The sequence below is a fragment of the Bison bison genome, unplaced genomic scaffold, assembly GCF_000754665.1.
Source record: "Bison bison bison isolate TAMUID 2011002044 unplaced genomic scaffold, Bison_UMD1.0 scf7180017864323, whole genome shotgun sequence".
Classification (NCBI taxonomy): Eukaryota; Metazoa; Chordata; class Mammalia; order Artiodactyla; family Bovidae; genus Bison; species Bison bison.
The window spans coordinates 2552367-2566671 of record NW_011494895.1 but is presented as its reverse complement, the minus strand read 5'-3'; the positions used below and the strand labels follow the sequence as shown (position 1 = coordinate 2566671).

General features: G+C 47.8%; 1 protein-coding gene across 4 annotated transcripts in view; it reads right to left on the bottom strand.

Moving 5' to 3' along the window:
* Positions 1-14305, bottom strand: part of SFMBT2 (Scm-like with four mbt domains 2) — a 178164-nt gene that overhangs the window by 162687 nt on the left and 1172 nt on the right. The window contains exon 1 of one of the 4 annotated variants that reach the window (XM_010853148.1): positions 13437-14231. The exons of 2 other annotated variants lie outside the window; for them this stretch is intronic. The gene's annotated coding sequence lies outside the window, so the exon portion shown is untranslated. Of the gene's footprint in view, positions 1-12069; positions 12156-13436; positions 14232-14305 lie in introns of those variants that run through there. One more of the 4 variants, XM_010853149.1, reaches the window with a different exon arrangement.

Sequence of the window (14305 nt, the reverse complement as noted above, 5' to 3'; positions counted from 1 at the left end):
CATACAGTATTTGTCTTTCTCTGTCTGACATATTTCCCTAAGCATAATACCTTCCAGGTGCATCCATGTTGCTCAAATGGCAAATTTTTCATTCTTTTTCATGGCTGAGTAATATTCCTTTTATACCTATTTAAATCTGGAGAAGAAAATGGCAACCCACTCCAGTATTCTTGCCTGGAGAATCTCACGGACAGAGAAGCCTGGCAGGCTTGGGGTCACGAAGAGTCGGACGTGACTTAGCAACTGAGCACGCGTACCTATTTAAAAGCCGTATGTGATTAGCAGCTGCCATACTGAACGCCCAGACCACTGCCTAGGTAAGCAGAAGTTTATGATATTTGAGTTTGGAATATGCCCTAAATCAGCACCAATTCTTGCCTCTCTTAGTAGTTTTAATATATAGCAAGCTAGTTAAAAGAACATAGGAATCTTAAAACCTAAAGAACTTCAAAAGCAGACTGAACAGTTTCTCCATAATATTCCAAAATTTTTCATTGCAATCTTCTTAAAGTAGTAGGTTTTTAGTGAATGTGCTGTTTTTATACCAAAACAATTCCAAAAGAGAAGCAATCTTCACAGCTAAGTTATGCCACTAAGATTACAGCTTCCTTCATTCATCTGCAAATTAAAAGAAAATCATTCCACCTCAGAACTGTAATCAGGCACAGTTTTTCTGCAAGGAAAAGTCTATGAACCTAACTACTAGTAAATTAGTCAAATATCAGTAGCTTCTATGCCCTTAACAAAGGAGGAAAAAGTCTGCTCAAGTTTTTAAGATTCCTATTGATTCAACTCTGTCTGCGTCTAACTACATGCTGTAAAAAGGTAATCAGCGACTGTAAAGTAAGTTCAATTTTAATGAACCAGACCCATCATTTTAAATAGAAGTCAAGAGCAACAACATTTATACCAAAAATCCACACTGATCTGTAAGGACAAGTAACAAGTCTTTGTCTACTCAGGCAGCTGCAAGATTTATTTATTTTGGTAAATGACATGTCACCATTTGCTTTTTCGCAATGCAATGTTTACTTTTTTCCTTTCCATAAAAGGTAACCTTTCCACTTTCTGCAGAAGTCTTGCAAAATAAAATTAAAAACGGACAAATTAAAATCACTTGTAATTCTAACACCCAGGGACAATCTCTTTTGTATTTATATTGTCTCCTCCTGATACTTCTCTGTGGGTTTTTTTTGCATATAGAATTTAGAATTTTAATTCATTTCCATTTAATATCACCTAGAAAGCATTTCCCCCACATCATTAAACTTCTCTGAAAACATGACTTAAAACGATTGTATGATTTGTATTACAATATGAATAGGTTATTTATTTGCCATCCCTCTCCTACTGCTGGCCATTATTTTGATTTTTTTATTTTTCATTATTATGGGCATCGTAATTTGCAATTCTCCCATGACACCTCAGCTCTTTCCCACATTTGAACTTTGTTGGTATTTTTAATGGATTTTTAAGAGCCCTGCGTATCTTATCCCGCAAAACCCTTGCAGACATTTTCCCTTAATTCTCCCCTTAGCGATACCTTCTGACACATGTATGGAACATGCTGTCTTTTTCAACTTAGTCTGATCCACCGATTCACTTTATGTCTTCTAAAAATTATATTCATAAAATGTCCTCCCCAACTGTAAGATACCAGAAGCCTAACTTTCCTGGGTTTCAAGTTTCACATTTAGTTTTTTAACATATTTCCCCATATGTTTATGTTCAAATATTTTGTGAAGTGCAGCTCTGAACTGACCATCCCCTGCAGTTAATAATCCATTCCTACCCCACTGGGTTTTTAACAACCTTTCTTTACCATCTATTAAATTCTTACACATACAAGGCTATGGTTCCGTGCACCAACTTTCCTTTAATTATGAGTCAGCAAAATAGGAACTATGACTCCTACTCACACATCCTCCACTTAGGTCAGCGATCACTGAACTTGGGGCCGTTAAGGCAGGTTTATACAGGGGTGACATACAGGGTGCTGCACGGCTGGGAACCCAGACTCGCGACCTGATCATCACAAGCCACTCTGGACAGAAAGTGCCAGAACCTGCTCACAGGGAGGAATGACTGTGCACCAGAGACCCCCTCCCCCACCAAATCTTCATTTTCTGCTTTGTCTACAGGGAGGAGGAACTGGTTACCCAAAATAAACATTTATGGACCATCCTAAAAGTTGGATGTGGTCATTCTGGCCAGTGAGAAGTTTGCCGAGTGAATGAACTCAGCCCGCCTTCTCCACCCAAGGCTGTGACCTTCTGGTTCTGCTGTCAGCTACAGATGACTACTTCAGAGGGAAACCAGCTGCGTGGTTTCCACCCCTCCATCTGAGGGTTCCGATACAGAGCCAATCCCAATAAATACACCCGAAAAGGACTGTGCTCCTTAGTGACACGCTTGTAATGAAGATGACTGGGTGGTCCTCTAGAATTCAGCGTGTGTGCTGTTTTTATCTCAAAGCCTATCAATAAGGCCCAAAATGGGGGCGGGGGGGGGGTAGGCAGAGGCTTCCCTAGTGACTCTGGTAAAACATCTCCCTGCCAATGCAGGAGACACAGGTTTGATCCCTGATCCGAGAAGATACCACATGCTTCGGAGCATCTAAGTCCGTGCGCCACAACTATTGAGCCTGTGCTCCAGAGCCCAGGAGCCACAGCTACTGAGCCCGTGTGCTAAAAATACTGAAGTCTGTGCTCTGCAACAAGAGAAGCCCGAGCACCACAGCTAAATAGTAGCCCCCTCACAGAGAAAAAGCCCACGTGCAGCAGTGAAGACCCAGCACAGTCAAAAGTAACTAACTAAATAAATTTCTTAAAAAAAAAAAAATGTCAAATGCTGTCTCTGCTTTCTCCACCCTCACTCCGGCTCCACAGCCAAAAAAAAAAATCTCAGTTTGGTTTGTTGTTACTATTCAGTCGCTAAATTGTATCTGACTCTCTCCAATCCCTTGGACTATAGCCCTCCAGGCTTCTTCCTCTGTCCATGGAATTTCCCAGGCAAAAATACTAGAGTGGGTTGCCATTTCCTACTCCTGAGGATCTTCCCAACTCAAGGATCAAATCTTTGTCTCCTGCACTGGCAGGCGGATTCTTTACCACTGAGCGATCAAGGAAGCCCAAATGAAGCTTTCCCAATGGTTCAGTGGATAAAGAATCCACCTGCCAATGCAGGAGACACAAGTTCAATCTCTGGATCAAGACGATGAGAAGGAAACGGCAATCCACTCCAGTATTCTTGCCTGGGAAATCCCATGGACAGAGGAGCCTGGTGGGTTACAGTCCATGAAGTCACAAGTTGTCGGACATGATTGAGCGACTTAGCATTAAAAATCATTCTTACCTGTATTCATCAAAAGGCAAAGTTCAAAAACATACCACTCCGAAGGCCTCACTCCAGTGAGCGTTATTATAACAGCAATAAAAGAAATGTTGCATCTCTTTTAAAGTTACCCAATTATCTAGCCCTTTCAAAGGGATCCACTTAAAGTAGTTCAAGAAACGGGCAATTTTACTACCTATTAACATGCTTACCATTTCAAGCTCGTCATTCTGAAACAGGGAAATGGTTGGCAGCTGTTTTTTATGTGACTCCAAAGAGAGACTCTTCTCCAGGTTGAAAATTAAAGGCGAAGGCCTAAACGGACAGCTTATGAAATTCCAGACAGGCTCTGGCTGCCCATGTTAGTCTAGCATATCTAAATCAGAGAAAACGGCCTCATTTCACACTCCAGGAATTTCCTAATGAGCACAGGACACCTCATCCTGTGCTCATCCAAGACCTTCCCAAACATTTCCATCAAAATGGAAAATCTCAGAGCATTCTGAAGGAGGCACAAAGTTGTGACCCAAACTTCATCTCTGAAACGATCACTGCGTCCACCTTCCGGAGAAGCAACGTGCAAATACGAGCCTGGGATCACGGGTGTTATCTGCAAGAACCACATTTATAAATGGCTCTGAAGATGAAAAAAGGTGTTAAGTATCCAGGCACCTATCAAGGAAGGCTCCCTTCTGTTTACACCCATCCTGTCACCTGGATCCCTCTACTAACCATGCGTGACTAAGCCCATCTCCGCCATGCTCACCAGCCAACACCCTGTTTCTCCAAGAAGAGGCAGGCCTTCCGATTCCGTCATCCCGGGAGATGACCGGATTCCTTGGGACAGAAGATCTCATGAAATCAGCGATGTGCTCCAGAGCCTGGTTTACACCTTGATTAGGACCTCAATCTCCTGGCCATTTTGCAACCAGTTTGCATCCAGTTCACTCTAAATCTGACACAAACGGCTGCCCCAGCATAAGAAATGCTAACTTCTCACATCCCAATTCATACCTCTGTCCCAAGAAATTAGATCTACAGAGGTAAGAGGTGGTCAAAGAGTACACAGCAAAGCCAGTGGCAGCCAATGATCCCCACGACAGCAAACTGCGTCGTCTTTTTTTTAAAGAAGTTTTTAAGCTGGGGGATAGCTGTTTTACAAGTAGCGTTAGTTTCTGCTGTACAAGAAAGTGAATCAGCTATCCTCCCCTCCTTCTGGAGCGTCTGTCCCGTCTCCCGCCGTCCCACCCCTCTAGGTCATCCCAGAGCACCAAACGGAGCTCCCTATGCTACACAGTAGCTTCCCACTAGCCCGCTATTCTACAACACAGGAGCATATGTACGTCAATGCTGTTCTCTCAATTCATCCCACCTTCTTCTTCCCCCCACCTTCCAGGTCCATTCTCGATGTCTGCCCCTCTATTCTTGCCTTACAAATAGCTTCATCAGTACTGTTTTTCCAGACTCCTCATACATATGTTAATATACAATATTTGTTTTCCTCTTACATCACTCTAACCTAGAATCTGTCACACAGAGCATAGCCAATCGTGTCTTCTGATTCAGTCTTAACTGTCACCTCTTAATCTCCCATCCCAATCAAACAGCAAGTGTATTACTCCAGATAGAGCTAAATCAGTCACTCAAGAGCGAGAGCGTGGACAAAATGAGAAAGGTAACAGCCCTCCACGTTACTTGCTCGAGAGAAAAGAAAACCCAATCAAATCACAGACTAGCTGTGCCACCATCCTGGAAGTTCATTTATTTATTAACTATTTCCCTTATAACTATTTATGTACAATGAATTCTCTACTTATTTCCTATCAAGATAGACTAGGCCTTGAAAGATGCAATTAAATCGACTTTACAAATGGTCTTTGCATCAAGGTAGCTATCCAGGGCTTGTCACACCAGAAACTGACTTCCAAGCCACAAAGGTGAACACCATCCTTATGTCAGCATACAACGGACAAGAAATACTTGACACGGAAGAGGTTGGCTGTAAGGCCTTATCAAAGCATGACGTTCAGAATTAACAGACATTCCGTGCTAGTATCTTGGACAAACTGCAAATATAGGATTTCCCTGTCATCCCCAAATATTAAGAGCGATGAATTAGAGCACCATCCTGAGGCTGCAACAAAGTTACCATGCTCCTGCTCAGTCTCTGTGCAACCCCATGGACCACAGCCCACCAGGCTCCTCTGTCCAGGGATTTTTCCCAGGCAAGAAATCCCTGAGGAGAGGCCTGCCATTTCCTCCTCCAGGGGATCTTACCAATCCAGAAATCAAACCCATGTCTCTTAAGTCTCCTGCATTAGCAGGTGGATTCTTTATCACTGAGCCACCTGGGAAGCCCCGTAACAAAGCTAAGTAACCTCACATTCTACAGGAGACATGCATCCCACATCACACACCTGTGCACAGGAGTCAGTTAGGGAAATGAGCCTGTGCATTGTACGTACAGTCATTAGAACTCAAGAAGTACACCCGACAGGGTCCCCTTCAGTGAGCACTCGCGCGTACAGTCACTTCAGTCATGCCTGACTCTTTGTGACCCCATGGACCGTAGCCCAGCGGGCTCCTCTGTCCATGGGATCCTCCAGGCAAGAACACTGGAGTGGGTTGCCACGCCCTCTTCCAGGGGATCTTCCTGACCCAGGGATTGCAGCCACGTCTCTTAAGTCTCCTGCATTGGCAAGAGGATTCTTTATCACTAGACCACCTGGGAGACCCGCTATAAGCGTCTAATCATCAGTACCTAATTTTCTGAGAGGGTTTTCTGAATGGATGACTTCAAGGAGGACAGATGCACAGCAGTAGTACTTCAACTGATTTGGATTCTGCGAGCCCATCCCTGAAGGATGTGACCCCAGTCTGCTGAGCTCTGGGGATCCACTTGAAGAGCATTTCAGGTTTTGACTTTAAGCCACAGATATGTATCTATAAAATTAGGCACCAATCAAATGGCATGAGAGGTATGATCTAAATGCAGAAAGGAAATTTACTAGAAACAAGTCTTCCCATCTCAGGGATCAAACCCGGGTCTCCTTCACTGCAGGCAGATTCTTTACCGTCTCAGTCACCAGGGAAGCTCCAGAGGAATAAGAGAATAAATAATAAGACAATAATAAGTTGGGCCCCATCTAACTGCCAAGTCAATAAAAACACCCTAATTTACTTTAGTTATAAAGAACTTGGGAAATGTAACCAATCCTGTGAAGAGCTGGTTTAACCCTGCAGTGTAACCATCACTTAGCAGAATGTACTCTGGGCCTTTTTAACCACAACAAGCAAGTTTTCATCTGTAAAACACAGGGACTGTTCTAGAGGTCTCCAAAAGTCTCTCAGCCCGCTCAAACATTTCAGAAGATCTGGATTTTCCTGAACCTTCCTGGTCGAGACTGGATGTGGTGAGAAAGAAAAATATACAATCCTCTCAAATGGAACAGAGACTCAAAAAAGGAAGCAGCCACCATGGTCTACGCTGGATCCCAAAAGCTTTCATTCAAAAGCTTTCAAGAGATGGGGCTGGTCCCAAGTGCTCAGCTGGCTACTCAGAGTGGACAATCTGCTACACTGCCCAGAGCCGCCCTAGTTCACAGCACAGGGAGGAAAAAGGGAAGAAGGCGTCTGAATTCTGCACCTGGCTGGGAAGAAGAAAGCATATTTAAGCTAAAGTTGTAAAGACAATAAATGGTAAGGACAAAGACTCAAGGCTCCAAACATTCTGTTACTCCACTTAGAGCCTTTCTCCTGCCTCCAAGCAGAACATCAAAGAACACAGAAAACCAGAGCTGGTAGGTTTGATCCCAGAGTTGGCTGTTTCTTAGTAACAGCACTATGGACTATTAGGGACAAGGGAGAGGGGAGGAGAGAAAAACGAGATGCTCCAGAACCATCAGCCTTTATTAAAATGATGGCAGGGACTTCCGTGGTGGTCCCGTGGCTAAGACTCCTTGCTCTCAATGCAGGGAGTCCAGGTTTGAGAAGGCAATGGCACCCCACTCCAGTACTCTTGCCTGGAAACTCCCATGGATGGAGGAGCCTGGTGGGCTGCAGTCCATGGGGTCGCTAGGAGTCGGACACGACTGACGTGACTTAGCAGCAGCAGGGCACTAGAGCCTGCAAGGTGCAACTCAGACTTAGCACAGACGAGTAAATAAGCATCTATTTAAATGACCTTTCACCTGAGGCTTTGTAGGAACTTGCACTTGGCATTTCAAACGCTCATGCTGCTGCTGCTGCTAAGTCGCTTCAGTCGTGTCCGACTCTGTGCGACCCCATAGACGGCAGCCCACCAGGCTCCCCCGTCCCTGGGATTCTCCAGGCAAGAACACTGGAGTGGGTTGCCATTTCCTTCTCCAATGCATGAAAGTGAAAAGTGAAAGGGAAGTCATTCAGTCGTGTCTGACTCTTCGAAACCCCATGGGCTACAGCGCACCAGGCTCCGTCCATGGGAGTTTCCAGGCAAGAGTACTGGAGTGGGGTGCCATTGCCTTCTCCCAAATGCTCATACTGTACCTTAAAATAATGAAGTTCCTATCACTTTTGACTAAAATGGAAAAAAAAAAATACCACAGCTTGCCAGTTGAGGAGAAAGTACACTTAAAAACCATCTTTCCTTGGGCCAATAAAACTGCAGGGGGAAAAAAAAAAACCAGGATAAAAGTTTTCCCACCGTCCCCTACCTCTGTGGCTCTAAACCCCTCTTTATAATCACAACCATTGGCACTATTTGCCCAACACTAGAGTTCACCAAATATAAGGCATCAACCAAAATGCGTGACTCTGGTTTTTTAAGAAAATCAAAAAGAATAAAACCGAAAGCACAATCGATTCTTTCTTTAAATCAATGTCTAAGACATCCATCTTATCACAAGAATATAAACCTACAGGACGAGAGAGTAAAACTTTTTGAATAGTGAATATCATACGTAACAGGAAGGACCCTGACTGTTGATGTATTAGCATGCGAAGTATTAGCATGTTTTAAAATTCTCTATGAGGGACTTCCCTGATAATCCAGTGGTTCACACTCTGAGATTCCACTGCAGGGGGGTGGGGGTTCAAGTCCCGGTAGGGGCACTAAGATCCTGAATGCCATGCGGCACAGCCAAAATTATAACTAAAATTTTCTATGGGCTAACGAGATAGGGAGTGAAGGGTGGTACCTTTCAATCAGAACACCACTGGGCTGATCATTCAAAACCAAACCCCAAGAATTTTATTTGGTAATGCTTCCCTGGTGGTCCAGACAGTAAAGAATCCGCCTGCAATGCGAGAGACCTAGGCTCAATCCCTGGGTCAGGAAGATCCCCTGGAGGAAGGCACGGCAGCCCACTCCAGTATTCTTGCCTGGAGAATCCCTATGGACAAAGGAGCTTGGTGGGCTACAGTCCATGGGGTCACAAAGAGTCAGACACAACTGAGTGACTAAGCACAGTACAGTTCATTCCCTGTTGGACTGCAAGCTCCAAATTGAGTATCTCCTCTTACAATACACTGTCCTGTCTATAAACATCTTGTTTACACTGACCTCCAAACAGAGAACACTTGGCTTAGCCAACAAGATCAAGTTTCCTGTGAACTATCCCAGGACATTCTCAGCCTTACAAAGGGAGGAAGGATTGGCCTAGTGGCCCAACCTGAAGGGTAGGTGTGGAAAACAGAGGGTCAGGTCTGATTCCTTCACTGGCTGAGTTATGTGGAGGCTGCAGTTATCCCCGCTTCCCCTCGCCAAAACACAAACACACATATCATGAATATAATCCGATAGTCTAAGCAGTCACTTTGTGTGGGAGGGCGGGGTACAGAGGGCTATTTGGAATGGTCCCTTCTAGTCTAGGAATTATTAGAGCAAACTCGAATCAAATTTTCCTCTTTGGCCTGTATTCAAAGGCAGGCTGACCTTGCCCGGGTCCTACCATTACTGGGTTATATGTGAAAGCTAGAGTGGTATGCCTCAGTTTTTCTCTGTTTAAAGTCGCTCAGTCGTGTCCGACTCTTTGTGACCCTGTGGACTGTAGCCCACCAGGCTCCTCCATCCATGGGATTCTCCAGGCAAGCATACTGGAGTGGGATGCCATTTCCTTCTCCAGGGGATCTTCCCAACTCAGGGATCGAACCCAGGTCTCCCACACTGCAGGAAGGTGCTTTAACCTCTGCGCCACCAGGGAAGCCCCGTTTTTCTCTACTTCTCTCCTTTTCCAGAGCCCAGGTGAAACCATGACCCCATGTGCACCTGTATCACTTAACAACAACGTTACTTCTGGACGGGGATCTGCCTTCACAAGACATCCTCTGTGATGATGGCCAGTCACGTGTCCACTCTACCTCCCAGACCAGAGTCTTAAAGATAAATCACATGGGCAGGTCTGCACAGATGTGCTGAACCACCAATTTTTTTTTTTCCCAAATAGAACCATGGAGATGTTTGAGTGAGTTTCTAGTTTAAAGTACTTAATCTTAGATATGGAAGCTGATTCTCAGAAAGATGACAACCAGTAACTGGTCCATGGTCACAAGCCGAGACAAAACCATCACTGAAACCAGGCCTCCTCTGGATTCTGTCCTGGCCTCCTCTGTCAGGAATCCTCCTCACAAAACAGAGCTGTCAGGTCATGAGTCACCACTGCAAATGCACAGATTGGTTTGCCATCACAGAGATAATTTCCCTAACCAGTTTTGCTTACCTGTAGAATGGGAATGGTAAACTGCCACCAGGGAAATGTCGATTTAAGAACAGGAAAAAATACTAAATATGTCTTAAACTATGGATCCAAATTTCTTTTGGGGGCAAGAACTTTTTACAAGTTCTTTATTATTTTTTATTTTATTTTTGGCTGTGCCCCATGGTGTGTGGGATCTTAGTTCACCAATCAGGGACTGAATCCATGCCCCCTGCATTTGGAAGCACAGTCTGAACCACTGGACCACCAGGAACCAGTTCTTCTTTATGGCCTCCACACTGTTACAAGAACTCCAAAAGCTCCCCAGAAAGTGAAATACTAAAAGAGAAATGGTATCTAATACTAGAACTGGAGATGATTCAAATTCCACATTGACTATTTTTGTTCAAATCACTTTAAAAAAAAAAAAAAGAAAGAAATCTCTTTTAACTTTGAAATTCTCTATATTTTCACTGCCTATGCTTCTTGTATCCCCAAAGCACCCTGTATCAATTCCAGGGACACCACATTCACTTACTGCTCTGAGGAATGTTTCCATCACCCACCATTTCTGCTCAGATTTGGCAAGTCCTCTGGTAGAAATCCCAGGGATGGGGGAGCCTGGTGGGCGGCCATCTATGGAGTCACACAGAGTAGGACATGACTGAAGCGACTTAGCAGCAGCAGCGACTTAGCAGCAGCAGCGACTTAGCAGCAGCAGCTGGGAGAAAGGTGGAAACTGCCACCTCAGTCAGAGTGCACAAAATGGAATCTGATGAGTGGTCAGCCTTGCTGACATAACTTCATAATCAGTCCATAATCTCTGCAGGAAAACATTAAGAGGAAAAGCCCTCTCTGATCAATCACTCCCATCATGAGAGAAATTCAGGGTACCATCAGTATGGCCTGTTTGAGGTTTAGGGTGTGGGTAATCCAATGGGAAAGGGGAAAGATCCCACACCCCTGCAGGTCTCTAGAACACACATCAAAACAGACGGACTGGTGGAGTTGTCTAGCCTAAGGGTTGCTGAATAGCCCTGCAAGTGGGCTGCGGTTTCCACTAGCCAGGGGAGTGTCTCCTGCGCTTGAGTAGGGGACTGGAGGGTTTCTGGTGCCTATGAGTATATTGTCGATGCCCCTCACCTTCCAGGCAGCGGCTGGGTCCCAGCAAGGAGCTAAGACAAACATCTGAAACAGTACTTATTCATCGAAGGGAGGAAGCAGAGTGTGCAAATGTAACGCTTTGCACGCAAAGTGGCAAACCTCCTACCTCCAAGGAGCGCCTAGCCAGCAACTCCTAGTGCCTACCGAAGCCTCTCCCCTACCCTCCTTTACCCGCTCCCTCCCCACCCTCAACCGCCTCCCCAGGAAATGGGGCCGAATCCGTGCCGGCTTTCACTTTCTCTCTCATCTGGTGAAACCTGGGTCCATTTGCCTGGTGCAGACACGCCAATCGGCCCCCCGGGTCCCTTGGCAAGGGTGCGAGGGTGGAGGAATGAGGGAAGGTAGAAGGTGGCGGCGATGGGTCTGGATTCGGACACGGTCTGCGGGCATCCGAGACAGTTTCCCACCCTTGGGCTCGGATCTGCCGCGAATGCGCCGCTGGAGCGGACAAAACGCGGCGCGAGGACGGGACTCTCTGGAGCCAAGGGGCGAGCGCAGGGCCCGAAGTCCCGGACCCTGGAGTAGCCGGAGCTCGGGATCCAAGGAGGCAACACAAGGGACACCAGGGTGGGTGAGCAGCCTCACTCCAGCGCCGAAAGGAACGAAGACCCATGCGGCCAGCCCCGGGCGCCCAGCCCTTCCCGGAATCCCACCCAATTCGGTAAACACGAAGATCCCGAAAATTCCGAAAGCGAAACTGCAATCAGGTCTCCAGAAGTTTGGAAACGGCCTCCCAGACTCCCGGCGTCCGAACACTACGGACGCAGTCAAGGATGAGCGCCCCGGTGAGTGCTCATCGCTCCGCAAGATCGTCCTCCGCTGCTCCCGTGCACCTCCCGGGTTTTTCACGCGCAACAGTCCCCAGTCCAGGTTCCTGGACGGGGGTCGGCGGTGCTCCTACCTCGTCTCCATTCCGCCCTCCGCCCGCTCCTCCCCACAAGAAGGGAAACTTGGGCCCTGCGAGAATCCTGGGGAACGTTCTTTGTAATCGGTTGTACGTTGGCTTCCACCGCACAGCTCGGTGCAAAATCGCAGGTTTCGGGGCGTTGGAGTGGATTGTGCGCTTGTCAGCAGCGACGTCAGGAGGACGAGGGGAGGGGTTCCCGGCTGAAATTGCAGTTTACAAGCACTGGGCCATTTTAGGCTGGTTTCCCCTTGAACGAAACCCACGAGGAAGCAGTCGCCGAGGGGACGCCCGGGACCGGAGCGCCGGGGACGCGCCGCGCCGCGCGCTCAGCTCGGGGGTCGCGGGTGCAAAACGCCTCTGGGCCTGAGGGTCAGCTTCATTGCCCAGTAGGAGGAGAAATCTGCCGCGGGGTCCCCAATTTGGGGAATGCTTGCCCCCAGGCCCTACTCTGGGGACGCCGCAGGGGGCAGACTGTCCGATGGCGCGGCGACCGTCCAAGTAGGACAGTTGACCCTCTCGATCCTTCCTTGAAGCCCCTGCGAATGCCCAGAGCTCACGTCACAGTGGTAACTGCAGACCTGGCCAACGCTTTTTAATCCTGAGACTTAAAATCTTCCTGGCGCACTAGGCAGACGCGCCATCAGGTTCTTGGGCCCAGGTAAAGTCCCCCAAATCTGCCCTAACCTGACCCCGGAGAAGGCGAGCGGCTGCCGTGTGGCCCCCATCCCCCGGGTCCACCATGCAGGCTACGCTGCGCGACCATCGCTCCGCGGCGGCATCCTGGCCACTGGCGACCCCTGTCGGGGACCCCTTCCAGCTAAGGAAACTCCGTTTGCTCGCTCACCCTCGGGCTTCACTTAAACTCAGACTCTGCCCTCAAACTCAGACCCTCTGAGGACTCCGAAGTCGGCCTCTCCCCGGCACCTCGCCGCCCTCTTCAACCCCAAGGCGACATCCCCGCTCGATCGCCTGGAAGGCTAGCCGATCCAACAAGAGCGAGGAGCACTTTCTTCCGCGAACGCTCTCCCCATCCCCCACCTTCCCTAGAGCACAACTCCAAAAGCAACTCCGCCGCTCCACCCCACGCTCTGCAGCCAGGGCCGTGCGCCCCCGCCCTTCCGCCAACGTACTTTCACACACACCCCCACTCCACCCCACCCACCACGCCCCGGACGCCGCCGCCCCCCACTCCCACTTTCTACCCCGCCGCGGCGCAAACTACACGGTGCCCTCCACCAAGTACAGCGCGCCCCCTGCGCGCGCACACACACACACACAACCCCACCGGCGTCTGCAGCCTGATTGCCCCCGAAACCCTGGATACTGAGTCTTTTAAGTAAGCGGCACACCGCTGCACCTACCCGGCTTTACCCACACAGGATCCTGCGTATAGAGACAGAAAGAGAACTGGTCTCCTAGAAAGCTGAAATAAATCATTCCCTCTGCCCTCATGCATTTTGCACCACGTGTCAGCAGTTTGTCACGTCAAATCAGGGCAGGGTCTGGTTCGGAGACGCACACACGAATCTGGGGCGCATCTCTTGGACACCTCCCACCCAACTGCACACACAGGTATGCCCACTGATTCAAAGGCAAGCAGAACAGTCCCGCTCCGATGCCCCGGTCCGGGCCAGCGGTACCCCTTTCCCCTCTAGCAATGGACTGGACACACGCAGATTCTAACCACGGAAAAAACTAGGGCAGCTCATTCCTTCTCTTTTTTCCCCTTTAATTCGCTAAAGCAGCTACTAGAGTAGCCAAAGAGAGCTGAAACTAAGAGATGGCAACTCCGGTTGGGTTTTTTCCCACCTCAAAATCTTTATTTTCAGTTTTTAAAAGCCACCTTAGCCCGCCATATTGAAACTGGCAAGGCTTCTAAATACTCCTCCGCCGCGGCTTCCAAGAAAACACCAGAACGGAGCGGGCTCTGGGCGCGCGTCTGGCCACCGCAAATCAACCACTTCCCTCGGCTAAGGCTCCCCTTCTCTGGCTAATCGTCTCCCGCAGCTCCAGATTAAAAATCCACAAATATATCTAGCAGTTCCTACAGCAGTTTTTTGGTTGTTGTTTTTTTTGCGGATTTTGCTAACACACACATTTTTTTAAAATAATAAACTCCAAAGCCATATCAGATTAGTAATTGTGAAAGGAGGTTATATGAGAGTAGACAACAGGAAAGCCCCAAGGGACAGGATGTGACTTTAACGCTAAAGAAAAAAGAAAGAAAAAA